This window comes from Lineus longissimus, chromosome 10 (assembly GCF_910592395.1).
Source record: "Lineus longissimus chromosome 10, tnLinLong1.2, whole genome shotgun sequence".
NCBI lineage: Eukaryota > Metazoa > Nemertea > Pilidiophora > Heteronemertea > Lineidae > Lineus > Lineus longissimus.
Genome location: NC_088317.1, coordinates 12,418,100 through 12,434,378, shown reverse-complemented (window position 1 = coordinate 12,434,378; position 16,279 = coordinate 12,418,100).

Sequence of the window (16,279 nt, the reverse complement as noted above, 5' to 3'; positions counted from 1 at the left end):
GGCTTGGAAACATTATAGCATGTACAGATCTGCTGACGGCTGACTGACTATGAGTGTAAAGGAATCGCCTGTGGTATAGATTAAAGCTGACGTGCATTAAAACCCCAGCCACCAAATTAGAACGCATGAACGCCCTGATGATGTTAGAAGAGCAATAGAGTTTTCGTGAGGATGTGTGGATGTGTAAATCCTTCGCGTAATGGCCATGGAACGGCACACGTCTTCCTTTTGCGGCCAGGATGAAGATCTTACAGTGTAGAAATGATATTTACAATAATGTGGTAGAGGTGAATGTGTGAAACGACATCATTTTGATGTTCAAGATATTGTGGCCGTTATCAGGCGTTTGAACAAGGGAAAGAGTGATAGCATTCGGAATATTTCATCACTACATTAACGCCACTCGTATGCTGCACGTTCATCTGTCCTTCTTGCTGACCTCCATGGTATACCATGGCTTTTGTCCAAGTCAGCTGTCTAGGTCTACCGTTATCCCGATACCCCAAAAAAGTGCAGTGTAAACGGTCCACCTCATGGGCTGTGAAGTTCATTTTCCATTGGCGTCTACCGCACAACTCCGACATTGTCATTCACTATGCGGGGAATGAGGCCTGGACATACTGTATAGTATGACTTATCCGGCCACCACAACCAACTTGTCTAACAAGCAAATTATTGAACATACACATTCCAGGCCAAGTTATGAAAGGCCTGATTGGGGTTACATGCTCATGGAAATCGTCCTAGGCGTAGATTGTAATGGTTATCCCGTGGTGATGTCAGTAGCAGGGTGTACACTAGTAAAATATTAGCAACATTTTACCAACATTTTTACAACAATTTTGCAACAAGCCCTTCAAGGCCCTGTGTACACTAGCAACAAAATTGCAACAAATTTGCAACATTTTTACAACACGTTGGTAAATTGTTGCAAACTTTTTAGCGGGAACAAAGGGAAAATAGGTATTTTGGAGGGAAAATGGATGATTCCAAGGAGAGAAGATGTGTTTTGAGTGCTTCTGCAGCAATTTTAGCTGTCATTGTTGAGATGCGGAAGAGGCGGCGAAATAAACCAAAGAGACCAGGCCCTGGATCAAAATGAGGGTGGATCATGGGGCATATCACTACCTGTTAAAGGAGTTACGGCTGACTGCATGACAAGCCATCATACAAAAACTTCCTGCGAATGGATAAAACTGCATTCGAAGAACTTCTTGAAAAGGTTTCACCACCCATTACGAAGCAAGACACTCACTTGAGAGTTGCCATACCAGCCGCTTGTTAAAGTCACATGACCTCAGGTAGATCACATGACCCAAATCCTATTTCTGATTGGCTGAAGAGTTCGCAACATTTTTACAACATGCAACAAAGAATTGCATTGCATTTAATTTGCAACATTTTTACAACAATTTTACAACATGTTGTAAGACGCGTTTTGCTCTGTACACACTATGCAACATTTTTGCAACATTTGTTGCAACCGCAAATGTTGTAAAAATGTTGCTAATATTTTGCTAGTGTACACAGGCCTTTCAATTGAAAAAGCTCACGATTTCAACAAAAACAATTGTAATGCCTCTTGGGCCAACTACAAATCAAATTGCACGGGTCTAATGCAAGGGGTACAAACTACAAATCAAATTGCACGGGTCTAATGCAAGGGGTACAAACACCTGAAATCACTCAATATCGTCACACACATCCTCAAGGTTCACACAATCTTCACTACCTTCATCGTCTGACCCACCAAAATCTATAACATCATGGTCTACATTCTCCGGTACAGGCTCTTCATTCTGTAATAGTCTAGAGGCTCTCCACGCGGTGTGGATCGCTTGAGCGGTTATCTTACCCCACGACTCGCCAATGGTGCGCATGACCGCAAACCTTAATATGGCAGGAGACTGGCCATGTTCATCATTGTTTGCAATTTTCCATGCCTTCCACAGCCTGCGCATGTTACTTTTGAAGATCGTATTATCGTCAGGTCTAGAGGTTGTACAATCGAGTTACACCTCCCAGGAATCATGTGCACAAAACCGGGTGAATTTTCGATTGTCTGTTGGAAGTGGGCATTTCTGTGGGCTGGGAACATGTCCTCAATTAAGAGAAAGGGAAATGCATCCCCTGCAAAAGGCAGGAGGCAATCATTAACCCAGGCCAGAAGCATCCCAGTTAGCCCAACCTATCGGTGAACCTGTTACCCGGACATTTTCTGGAGCGTGAGCTTGTTAATGTTGCATAATCTTCTCCGTCTGCCCTTAAACTCCTAAAGAATACTCTGGCGGTCATCTTTCTCCCGTCGAAAGCAATGCCCAACGTTACAGTAACACCAAGCTTTGCGTTGCCGCGGGAAGTACGTACGTCTACCTGTTGGGCCCTTTTAGTACTGTATGTGTGTCTGGGAGCCATGTCCCATAGGGCAAAAGTCTCATTCACATTAACGATGAGATCAATTCCATTTTCTTCCACGGTACCGTTGTTGCTACGGACGTTTGTGAATACCAAATGACAGATGTGTAACTGAAAATAATCTACGAATCTATGTGAATAATGTCCCAGGATGCTGCAAATACTCTGCTGTCTCGGCCACTCTCTAATGTGGACAACACCAATCAAATTGTTGGCAACAATCATCTTGATCAGGATGTTCCAAGCATTCTGCCGCTCTCGGCCGCGAAGGGCGTGCCTCAACCAGAAGGATGTGTTTTAAATACCCAGCTTTTGGCGAGGATAGCTCGAACCCACTTGTAGGGAACGGTCAATCGAACCAGGACGGCACCATGTCCTCCAAGCGACCGGAGTCTGTGTTCGGTGACGAAGACGTCAACATGTTAGATGACTTTTATCGAGTCTCAGTAGCCTCCACTGAATTCAGCACAACCCTTTTCTGTGAACTCTTCTTCACCGCGGAGAATCCATTGCACCCTCACCGAGATTTTCGGCTCGGCAGCGCCCTCTCCGAGCCAGTTCTTGCACGTCAGCGAGACAAAATGGCGGATCGTGGGGTTTCCAGAGTGGATATCGATCAAAAAAGGTACCAAATATTTTGTCAAAACGATGCAAATTGCAGTTTGATATGATCGTTGCTCTGCCTAAGATACCGATGCATCAATCCTTGCGTCTTTTATTTTGATTCCTTTTCCAAGCGAGTCGTTTAAACTGTTCCCGTTGCCAAGATCACGGATGAATATTCACTCGAAACCAAAACCTTGCTTTGTGATGGTCGAAAAGCAGGCAATTTTACATGCAACTAGCAAATTACCCGAGGTGAGCACATTTTCAGGGCGAGCACATGTTGAGAGTGCAGCTGTAGGAGTGTTAGAGAGGAGATCAGGAATTCCAATGGTGTTGGGGGGTTTGCCTGTGGATCATTGAATCATGGACACCAACTATCGTTCTACGGCTGCGAGAAATAATGCCAGGAATCTTGTGATAAAATCTTGTAGCGAGTTGTCGGGGAGAATGTAGTGAGTTTTCGGGAAAATGTAGGGCGTTGTCGGGGAAAATGTAGCGAGTTGTCGGGGAAAATGTAGCGAGTTGTTGGGAAAAATGTAGCGAGTTGTCGGAAGCGAATTGTTGATGTAGCGAATTGTCGTGTTACCGTTGAGGGGATATTTGCAGCATGTGGATTTGTTGGTGACATTTCCTTCAAATGAAAAGGAAGTCTGCATCTGGTTAAAATGGTGGTGGCATGTTGATTTGTTAGAAACGTTGCTTTTGAATGAAATGTCTTGAGGGGGGGGGGGGATACATTTGTGATTTCAAAGTCTAAAAATGTTTCTTCGGGCGTGGGCACTTTACGCTGGCCTTGCATTTTTACCCACCTTGTTTCGATTTCTGGCAGAAACCCTGCATAGGCCTACGATACCGGTAGCTATCGGCTACCAATTTTGACATCAGTTGAAACGCATCTCTGGACTGATCAATGTGGTGGTGCAAAATGATGTGATATTGGTTAGGATATATACCATTGGGGACTTTTTCAACATTTACAGTCCTTGTCATCCGTGTACACATATGTACACGTATTCTATTGTCGGATGACTTTGACCTATTTTCGGACAGAGTCAAACTTCATTTTTGAGAGTTCTACCCTTATCCTGGCACAATCAATGAGTAGGCCAATCATATTTGCATCAATTCTGAGCAAAAATGCATCAAATAATGGAGCGAAAATGCAGAGTTTGGTCCGTCAGATTGTGCACCCAGTGGTGATCATGGTAAACAAATCGGTCATGCATGCATATGCCGGCCGAGTGTAAACATGACCTAGAAAGCATGTGTTTTTACTTTTCCAAGATCTCCACAGCTGTCAAATTTACGCTGTATATGTTAGGCTATCATTAATGAAAAAGAAGTTGGCAAATGACATTCATACCTCTTGATCTTTTAGCTAAATCAAATCATGAAGTGGGATCGCTGGGTGGCATGTGATGCATGCCACGATTTAGTAGCGACTGGTTGTATCTTCAATGTACGCGGTTTTAGATCGCAGGCAAAAAAGTGGAATTGGCGAATGGCAAATTGGCATGGCAAATTGGCTATTTCTCTTGGGGTACTTTAAATAAAGACGCGGAAATTTCAGGAACCATTCTTTCTTTTAGAGGGTGAGGGGGTTTCATCATCAAATAATGGCAGTGTGGCCTATATATCTATGGTACATGAAGATACTGTACTAAAAATGGGTCCATGAACTACAGGTTATTTCTTTTTATAATTTCAGCATCAAATGCGACAAATGTGATCAGTTGGGCTCACTTTTAGACCGATTAAAATGTCATAAGTAGGCTACCGTTCTATGGATGCAGCAAAGCCTTCCGTTGAAGTACAGACATGATGCACCACGAGGTGTTTTGTCAACGATGAACTGTTAACTTTACGCTTTGCCTTCAAAATATGTTGTAATTCTTCGGAGACTCAATTATGTTGGAAATAAACTGTAAATATTTTGTGAATATCGTTGAAAATGGTCATAGATTGAGGGTAATGAGAGGTTGTGATAGGTAATAAAAAGGTCATAAACTGGTTCTTTTTATGCCTACCATGCTTGAGGCTAGAGCAGTTGTTACCTTAGGGATCATGAGAGTCACCATAAAACACAAATGGTGATTGGAATGCCAGTTTTGTAGCAAATCTTTCAGTACAAGTCTTCCCTAATGAAGCATGTGAAAAAAATGAGTAGGCAAGAATCATTGGAGAAGAGTTATTGATTTGGAATAAATTCTATATTTTTTACTAAAAAGTTCGACTCTGCTCTTTTTGTGTCTCCTCCACCAGATCATGCATGAGGTGGGGTATTTCTTAGCCAGTACTGGTTGTGACTTTGTCCTTATACGTGTCGTATGATTGATTTGGATAATGATCACTCAGAATCTCTTTCCTTGCCATTTATAATAGTCATGGTATGGATGACTTCAAATGTGCTTTCATCCACACCGAAGGCTCACTGGTGGAGACAGGGGTAGAAAAACTTAACAAGTCGGGAGTCGATTTCTTATCTTTGTTAACACCATAACATGGGGTTTCCTGAAATAGCACAAACATGTGTCACAATCAGAAACAGTACATCATAACCATACTTGTAGTATACAAATTTTCCCAAAATTGTCTTCCCTACAACATGGTCTTACACAGAGAACTATAACCTACATCTTACTGTCACACAGATCATTGAAAACAGTCCTAAATATTCTCACAAACTTAGTACATGACAGAATGATATTGGTACTGTAAAATCGCGGGGAGACGTTACTCCTATACAAGGAGTGCATTCTCAACACATAGATGTACGCATCGCACGAGGCGCGCACTCATAGAAACTTCTGGCGAAGCATTCAAGACATCGGACTATCAAACCTCGATTTTGATGATTGTACACCTTTAACTATTCTGAATGACAGTGGGCTAGGGGTTTATATACATATTTTGCTTTTACCTGAATCTTGAAATCTCCCGATTTAAACCATAAAGGGCTACAAAAACCCACAAAAAATCAAAATGACTGAAGCGAATGTGACGTCATTGCAACTCACGGACGCGGAGTCGTCTCAGCGCGCGCGCGCAAGTAAGTTAGCGAGGGAACATGTCAAAAGTTGACGATAGGCAAATAAAGCTGGGAAAATAGGCGCAATATTCAAAACACTCATTATCACCTGTTGAAGGAAGGATCAGAATGGAAAGTCAAGAACCACCTCTGAGGGCTGCCAACTCGAAAATAACAACCACGCAGAGTTGGGTGCAAGGCTACCTCTTGGAACTTAGTTCACTGTGAGAGTTAAGTTGCCTTGATATGGAGAGATGATTACCAAATCCTTGGGATGGACCTCGCAGCCAGAGACTATGTCCAAGTGAGGACAGTCTCCTTCAAGAGTGAATTCCTCTTGGTCTCCAATATATGGCAGGACTGTTTCCATGGGGCTGTCGTAGAGGCACAGTGGAAGCATCTGTGCCCGTCACCTCCGTGGTCCCAGGTTTGATTACCAGTTGGTCCCGGTACTCATGTGATAAGAGAGTACGACTCTCTTCGACTACATATGTTTCCTCCGGGGTCTCCAGTTTCCTCCTACTTACATTACAATAGCCCAATATTGTTTATAGAGCAAATAATGTCCTAATTGACACTCGGCTCTCAATTCGATATTTTACCATTTCCTGGTAATGCAAGGACTGAACTTCAGTTGAGATCCCCAAAGGGACATCTTTCTAGACTTGAGGACAGCGTCTTTAAAATGTTCATAGCCAGATTGTATACCAGTGAAGTACGAGGGAGGGGAAGATAGAGGAGGGGTTTAGGGCAAGTACATGAAATCAAGGAGTGTTCTCACTGTATGCAAGAGGGTTGTCGCTGTTCGCGTCAACAGGGGCATGGGGCGGTTCCAATAAATGGCCGACATTAATGGCATTATTGTTACTTCTCATAGGTTCTTAAAGAAGCAGGACAAGACACAGGTAGACATGATAAGGACACTAGAGTCCCATTTTTTATACGGTTACACTGTACAAATAAAATGTATTTTCTATTTACAAAGTTCAAATTGGCTCCACGTATTTTTAAAATGTCCATTTTATATGGTGTTTGAGGAAGCCACGTTGAGGTCGTCCTTACATGATATACTCTAATCTCCCACTTACCTGTCCCATTTCCAAACCCTATCGCAAGTGACTAAGTCCGAATATTGCTAATTTTGGTTGGGGCAGAGCTCAATTTATGGAACAGCCTGGAGTAGTGACATGACAATGGACACTGTAAGGCTTTACGACAATCTTGCCTAGTCACGTAGTCGTTTACGTGTACTGCGGCTGGGCGACCGGGGCAATTAGGGTCACGGTTTCGTAACAGCTCAAGATCACTGTGGCGATTCGTTCACCATTTAACACACTGTATTTACACAATGGGAGCTACTACAACCGATCAATTGCCCAATGGAATAAGGGTGATTATAGAAGAGTCCTGGCTATTCTGCAGTTAAGCAGTGAAGTGGTCTAGGAACACCCACAAGGAGTCTTTAAACTGTGATCGGGCCTGATTGTTGATTTCATCACCTGTAGTTAAAAAGAGTGGCCTCGTCTTTGACATGGAAGGGTAAAGTCACTAGATTGGAACTGGGACGAAAGAACAGGGTGATCTACTGCCTGATAATGGGCATTAAAGAAAAAATTGAACAGAAGATTAACATTCTGATAAGGTTTTATTCATCATGAAAGTCAACATCAGCGTCATCAGGGTCAAACTCAAGCTCATCATTAACCTCTTCAAGTTCCCCATCTGCTGGATGCGGGATCACTGGGTCGTCATTCCCGTCCGGAAGAAGTCCACTTAGTCTCCACCCACTGACTATCACTTGGAATGCCACTCTTTCCCAGGCGAGACTGATCATACGTACTACTTCCTGGCGGGAAATCTGATCACAGTGTCCATCATCTTCGGTATGTCCAATCTTCCAGGCTTTCCACACCAATCTGAGATGACATTTAAAACTGCGATTTACAGTTAAGTCCAAAGGTTGCAAAATTGAAGTGCATCGTCCAGGAATGAACGAATCCTGTCCATTTTGCCGCGGAATTTCCTCCGTAAACAGATGATGTCTATGGGCAGGGTAGCGATCCAAGATGAGGAGAAAGGTTGCTCCGGCAATAAATGGCACAACAATGGCTTGCAACCATTCGATCAATGACTGATGTCTTGCCCAGCCATTCGGAGTACCTGTAACCTAAGATTAAAACGTTTCGTTTAGAAATAAAGAATAAATCGGTGCAATTCATGAAAATGTATGACTCATTCTCCGATTGTATTGTTGCTCAGCCAGCTGATAGCTTTGGGAAATGGTTTCAAAGATCAACGTACTGCAATGATTCTAAAAATAGAACAGGATTCGTAAAAAGACCATTAAACACGAGGAGCAGGCAGATCATAGAGCTAGCTCCATTGGCAGTTGAAGATGATATGGTCATCTAACAGCTAATAAACCAGGATTAGTTAATGAAAAGGTTTACTTACTCGCACGTTCTGGGGAGCATGGGCTCGCAGTTCTGCAATAACTTCGCCTTCAGCATCCAAGCCCCTAAAGTTGACCTCAGCTGGTAGTTTTCGTCCATCGCTGGAGACGGCCAAGGTTACCGTGCATCCAATCTTCCCGTTCCCTCTTGAGGATCTGATGTCGATCGAATGTGATCCTGTTGTAGCCATTGTGGTTTTCGGCACCATGTCAAAGTTGACAAATGTTTCATCCATGTTGATGATCACATGGAAATTTCCATTTTGGATGATTTGAGACGTTTCCCTACGATAGACGGCCGCTATTTCCATAGCGTTGTCGGGGAGGGTTCGCGTGTCCTTATTCTTTCTTCGATGGCTTATTCTTTTTCTGAAAGGAAAAGGAGACCACTTTTAGCTTTGAAAAACGTAGCTTACTCCCCCATTACTGTCCATTTCTTGGTCATTGGGCCCATTATTCCATTATGGCAGAACAAAAGTTGTGAGAGAACCCAACCCAAGTGAGATACCAATTTACGAAATGGCTTCGTTGTTTTTACCTTTCTTTGAATCGGGTCAGCCAGTGATCTGACGCTCGGAAATCCTGATTGCGAGGCCTTTGCGCTCTCGTCTGCTGCCTTTGTTCCTCCGTCAGATTAGTCCACCATTGTCTGTATTCTCTGGCTGCTTGTGACTGGAGATCGATCCCGGATACTGGAATTCCATGCTGGCGGCGTTGAATAAACCAGTCGTTGAGCTGATTTTCCATGTCTGCCCAAAACGCTGAAAAGGACAAACGGTAGGCCTATCAAGCAGACGGTGAAGGGATGAATCGGAGGGGGAGAAGAGTAGAGTATGCCTGAAATCTAAGAAGAGTCCCTGAATAATGTCGAACTATGGATAAAACCTCATTTCACAGTGAAAGCCTGAACTCACTGTCGCGCTTTTGCGCCGCGTTTTCACCGAGGCGCAGAAATCAATTGTTATTCATTAGGTGAACAAAGGATTCCCCGCCCGGCGGTGAAAATGCGGCGGAAAAACGCGTCAGTGAGTACAGGCCTTAATCTTATGGGCCTACTTCACTTAAAATTGTACATCTTTCGTAAATTCCTGACAAAAATGAGTTACCTTGTTCATCATTGCCATGCTGCCGAATCCTCCGCCGTCTCCTCTCAATTTGGGTGCACCTGTCGCGGCGTTCCGACATCTCTTCATACTGGTCTAGCCATCTTGAGAATGTCCTTGGATGGATGCGGTGATGTACGGCAAAAGAACGACAAGACCGGGCATGCGCAATGCCCATCGCATGGTGCAGCCTAAAAGTATCCACGTAGTCCAAACGCTGATTCAAGCTGTAGCCATGAAGATGTCTCCTTTCTTGGCCTTCGTTAGCCGCACCATTATTACCTCCGTCGTCACCACCATCACCATGCCCACCATTACCGCCACCATCACCGTCGTCACCGTTATCCATCGAATTCACGACCCAAAATCCAATGGCAAAGCAAAAAATCCAAAACAAACGCATCTCGTCGATTAACAAATCGAACCTCTGACAAAAACATCAATGAGTACACAAGAACTGTCCAACTTCTCTTATACTGTTTTGGAGAATACGTAATTGTTATGTCACTGATGTCATCCGTAACCTCACCCGATTAGGCCTAGTGTAATTCTTTGCCAGGCTCTGGGGTGTGACAAGGAAGTCGACAGAACAATTATAATATTGATCCAGGGCATTCTGTTTCCGACCATACCCCACCCCATTTTATTGGACTTAGGATTTTCTGATGATTTTCCGGGTTCAGGAATGGGACAGGTAAGTGGGAGATTAGAGTATTCGTGAAAAAAAACTTCAGCTGCTTTCAATTTGGAAACGACAGCAGACATAGCACTGGCAGACCGCATAATTTTGTTAGCTTCTGTTCCTCTTCATTCACCAGGGCCTGAAAATGACGATTGGTGATTCTAAGTTCATACAACAAATTATATTTTAATCTGAAGATGTTAAACAAGGTAAGGGTATTGGCGCGACTCATTTTTGGGAGCAAATTCACATGAAAAACTAGCTGAAACTGACCAGCTGCATATACATGTAGTGCATGTAGTATGGTCATGCAAATACCTTAATACTCGTTATGAAGCCTGTGCCAGCTCGGAGAGGTCGTTGGTCAACCTATTGGGGCCAACATACGCCCTATCACGAAAGTATATAATTAATCAAAGTACTCATCACATGTATTGCATTTCAGAATTTCAAGAAATGTATGATGTTGGCAAAATCGGTATGAAATTTACGAAAGAAAGTCATAATACTGTAGCGATTTTTACATCGGGGCTCTGTCACTTATATGACTTTCTGGGGGGGGAGGGGGATTATCCCAGGTCCTGATTTAGGAATTCCCCAGTTTTCATTGGTGCATCCCCATGGTACAGGACTGAATAGTCTACCGTGAGATGACCGTTTAATAGACATCGTTGTATAGAAACGGGGTGGCACGGCGGAATGTCGTCATTACACTACAAGTCGCCTGTCGTGTAGTGGGAAACGGAGCGAGAATAACGGCAGATATATACAATATCAATTTAATCAGGAAATCGCCATGATGGTCGTACAAGTGCGCTATACCAGAATGCAACGCACGCAAGCACACGAATGGTGTAAACGGGGAATTAGTCCCTATAGGAAAGTCCAAACCTGAAGACATCACACACCTCAACGCCCCAGACAAAGCTATACTATATAATTACTCAGTAAGGACAACTGCCCATAATTACTCATAATCTTAGCATGAAAAGTTAACTCAACACAGAGTAAATAAGATTGTTTCCAAGACAAAATCTCACTGACTTCACTGTCTCTAAAATTACTCACTATCATGACTGTCTCTAATAAAAACACAGAGTTCAGCTTCTACAAATCTAACTTTACCACAGGCTTACGAATCCGGATAGAGCGACGCACATCAGTCCCAGCGGGACTATTAGAATCAGTAGCGTACTCTCTGGAGAAGACACCGCAGGTGGCGCTTCTGCAGTTTCGCTATTCGCACAATTAGATGACACTTCAGAATTTGGAGGAACCACTCCTCCCGGTAGAGGTGTGGGCACAGCGACGGGCGAAGATGGCAATAGTCCTCAACTCTGGTCTGGCTTGACCTGTTTGAAGATCGGGTCGAAATTCTTCATATCGAGTCGTCTATCCTCTCCACGTACAGTACAGGAAGCGGGGCCTATTTTCTACTCAACGGCACCCGGCAAGTTTGGTGGACCAAATTTTGAATAGTTCTTGTTGTAGACACGGTCCCCAGAGGTAAAATCAGGAGGATTTGGCAAATGCTCCTGAGCTCTCGTACCTTTAATGTTTCTAGCCTGATTTTCTTGCATTTTCTGAACACGAGAGTCCAAAACATGAAGCAACCCTGCGCTTCAAGAGCAATTCACAAGGCGCAACACCAGTGGTGCTGTGAGGCGTAATGCGATAGTCAAATAAATAGCGTAGGAGCCTGTCCTCAACATATCCTGCCATTTTGTCAATTTTTCCTTGAACCCCCTCTCAGCTCTCTCAGATAGACCATTTGTGGCAGGGTGGTACGGTGCCCATGTCACGTAACGTATACCATTCCTGGCAAGGAACTCCTGGAACTCAGTTCCCATGAAAGCAGCAGCGTTATCAGCTACGATCATATCTGGCAAACCATGAACGCTGAACAACAGTCTCAGTCTAGAAATACATTGTAGTGATCTCTGCAATACTACCGCGCGTGACAAAAATCTCAAGCCATTGACTGTGAGCGTCAACGACAACCAAGTACATGTGTCTTTCTTTTGGGCCAGCATAGTCAATATGCAACCTTGACAAGGGTTTCCTCGGGTGTTCCCAAGGATGAAGAGATTGCTGATACGCAGATAATTTACGAGTAGACTGGCATACACCGCAGGCACTAACTCGGCGCTCAAGATCCTTGTCCATATTTGGCCACCACATGTAGCCACGAGCAAAATTCTTCATTTTCACAATTCCAGGATGAGTATAATGTAACTCCTCTGTTACAGCATCACGACCCTGTGGAGGTATAACAACACGACTCCCCCACAGAATACAACCATTCAAGACGGAAAGTTCAACCCTGCAATGAAAGTACGGTTTCATCGTCTCTGATTCAACCTTAAAATTCCAGCCTTTCAAGATACAGTTTCTAACACGAGCAAGCAGTTGATCTCGGTCAGTCCAGCGCCTAATGTCATCTGCAGTAACCTGAGTATAATTCAAATGTTTAAGTAACATGACTTGGTTCCCAACCATGGGACATGCAGCGACTTCCTCCTTGAGAGGAAAACGACTCAGACAGTCAGCATTTGGATTTTAGGACCGGGTTTGTACGCTTACTTATAGTCAAACGCAGCAAGGGTCAAACACCAACGAATGATGCGACCTGAAAACATAATAGGTACGGCTTTCCTCTCACCTAACAGTCCTAGTAACGGCTTATGATCCTTGCGAATTTCAAACGTTCTGCCAAATAAAACTTGGACAGTTTTCCAACCGCCCAGACAACAGCGAGGCCTTCCTTTTCAGTTTGAGAGTAGTTTTCTCTGCAGAGTTCAATGTACGTGACACGTAGTAGACTGGTTTCAAATCACCGCCGTTGGAAAACTGTTCCAACGCGGCTCCAAGTCCATAAGATTTAGCATCTGTCGTGAGCACCAACGGCTTCGACGGATCGTAATGCACTAACAAATCGTTAGAAACCAGCAAGCCCTTCGCGGCATTGAAAGCGGCATCCTCAGCAGGTCCCCACTTCCAAGGTATTTCCTTTTTCCCCAAATTATACAACGGCGACAGCACGTCTGCAGCACGGGGCAAGAAGCGATGATAGAAGTTGAGCATCCCGACGAACGTAGAGAGATCCTGCTTGTTATCCGTTGTTGGAAAAGCCCGTATGACTTTGACCTTGTCATCCAAGGGGTGGACCCCCTCTTAATCCAACTTATGACCGATAGCGTTAATCTCCGGTTTCATGAACGCGCATTTCGAACAATTCAGGCGCAATCCACGTTTCAGCACTAAGTTTCAAGATGCTCCTTATCCGTTTCAGCACAACGTTTCAAGAAGCTCCTTATCCGTCGGACCCGTAATAATGATATCATCGAGATACACTTCCATGAATGGAATACCACGCACGCAGTTCATTTTCCATGGCGCGCTGGAAAATGCTAACAGCAGAATGAACACCAAATTGTAGCCGCTTATATGCTAATAAGCCCTTGTGAGTATTGATAACCATCAGCTTTTGAGCTTGGAGTGATGATTTCAACTGATGGTAAGCATTTGACATATCAAGATTCGTGTAGGATTTACCCCTAGCCAACTTAGCGAACATATCCTCCGGGGTAGGCAGAGGACAGTGAGCCATGTCGCAATTCGGGTTCGACGCTTCCTTGAAATCAGCACAATGCGCAAATTTTTATCACCCGATTTCACTACAGGCACAATCGGACTAGCCCACTCACTGTGTAATCTATAGGTCTCATCACCCCCACAGACTCGAGACGACGCAATTTAGCCTCAACCATAGAAAGCCTCTGATACGGCAGAGGGCGCGCGCGCTTATTCACAGACTTGGCACCGGGCTTCAGTGGAATGTCGACTTCCACATCTTTCAGACAGCCCAACTCATCAAAGAACACATCAGCATACTTGTCACATAGAATTTTCACTTGTGAATCCCTATTTTCCTGCCTTGATGCCAACTTTCCAATCGAACTGAATGTAACGGAGCCAATTACGGCCTAGCAAAGAGGTACGGTAACCTCGCACAACTACCAAAGGCAACTTTTTGCGCTGGCCTTTGTGTTTCACGGTAACCATAGCCACACCAGCGAGATCAAGCACGCGCTTATTGTAATCATGTAATTTGATACTGGTGGGCAACAACTTATCACCAGGTTCGCGCATTTTCTTCCAAGTGGTCTCACAGTGACCACTGCACCGGTATCCAATTCGAATTTGAAATCAGAACCATTCACATCCATCCGGACAATGTACTTCCTATCATCATGATTACAATATATAACTGAGTACCGAGACTGAAAACCTCCGGAAATTCCGCCGAAATTTTCCACATCTCACTTGAATATTCCGCTCCCGGAAATCCAGTTTCCTCCTGCTCCTGGGTTCTGTACGTTTCAGAACCTGCCGATAACGTATGTTGCGATTTCAGTTTCGGAACCTTTCCATCCCTGCACGTTTTCGCGATGTGTCCTGGACGACCACAAACCCGGCATGTCGCATCCTCGAACTAACACTTATCAGCCAAGTGCGACGAAGAATCGCAACGATGTCAACGTTTCTGTCCCTGACCCCTGTGGTCAGTTTTAGCAGCAGCGGCACTCGGTTTTTCAACTTTATACTTATTCGGATCAAAACCCGGGGCTTTAGCCGTGAATACACATTTAAAACCACCTCGACCAACAGCATGAACTTCAGCACTGGACCTTGCATGGTTTACAGTAGTACCAGCAGCTTTACCACCATATATATCCGCACTCTCCTCATTAGAGAAAACAGTAGAAGCAATCTCGATTGCTTGAGCAAAAGTCAATTTCAGTCCCTCCTCAGCTTCTAGCAACTTTGTAACAGCAGGCATATTGTGAACTCGAGCAACAAGCTGATCCACGAGCATTTCGTCTAATGCATTACCGAATGTACAGTACTTTGTGGCATTTTTCAAGCGCACAGCATAGTCAGCCAAGGATTCATTATCCTGGCGTACAACCTACCTTAACCTTGATCTCTCGGCCCGGGCATTATGCTTGCCCCCGAAGTGCGTTGTAAGGGCCTTCGTGAGATCCTAGAACGATTTCTCAGCCGGTTTCGTCGGCGCAAGCAAGTCTTTGAGTGTCTGGTACTGGGCTGCGGACAGACCCATAACCAAAACATCGGCCTTCAGATCACCGTCAGTTTTATGCACTTCAAAGTAGCTTTGCAATCGTTCTTCATACGATTCAAAGTCTTCCTCCGCTTCCACAAACCTTGGTATTTGTTTAGATCCCATCCTCGTCGCCAGTGTCGTGTAGTGGGAAACGGAGCGAGAATAACGGCAGATATTAATAATAACAATTTAATCAAGAAATCGCCATGATGGTCGTACAAGTGCGCTATACAAGAATGCAACGCACGCAAGCACATGAATGGTGTAAACGGGGAATTAGTCCATATAGGAAAGTCTAAACCTGAAGACATCACATAGTCCCTTCTTCTTGGTTGATTATCGGGTGAAACTTGGCATGGACAGAGTCGCGCGAAAGCACGGCTATGTCGCGCCAGTTCAACTCGGGATCGTCCTTCTTTCTTAGTGGGTGGCGGGGTGAAACTTGGCATGAACAAAGTCGCGCTAAAGCACAGGTTATGTCGCGCCAGTTCAACTTGGGATCGTCCTTCTTTCTTAGTGGGTGGCGGGGTGAAACTTGGCATGAACAAAGTCGCGCTAAAGCACAGGTTATGTCGCGCCAGTTCAACTTGGGATCGTCCTTCTTTCCTAGTGGGTGGCGGGGTGTAACTTGGCATGAACAAAGTCGCGCTAAAGCACAGGTTATGTCGCGCCAGTTCAACTTGGGATCGTCCTTTCTTCTTGGTGGGTGGCGTGGCGAAACTTGGAATGGAAAGAGTTGCGCCACGGAGATCGCCAAATAATGGCATGTAAGCTCAGTACCATAAGGATGTTTACCAACTATCGCCTTCGCAACGACAAGTGACTAAATCCGTGACTCGTGTCCTAACGTTAGACCGTTATGGCA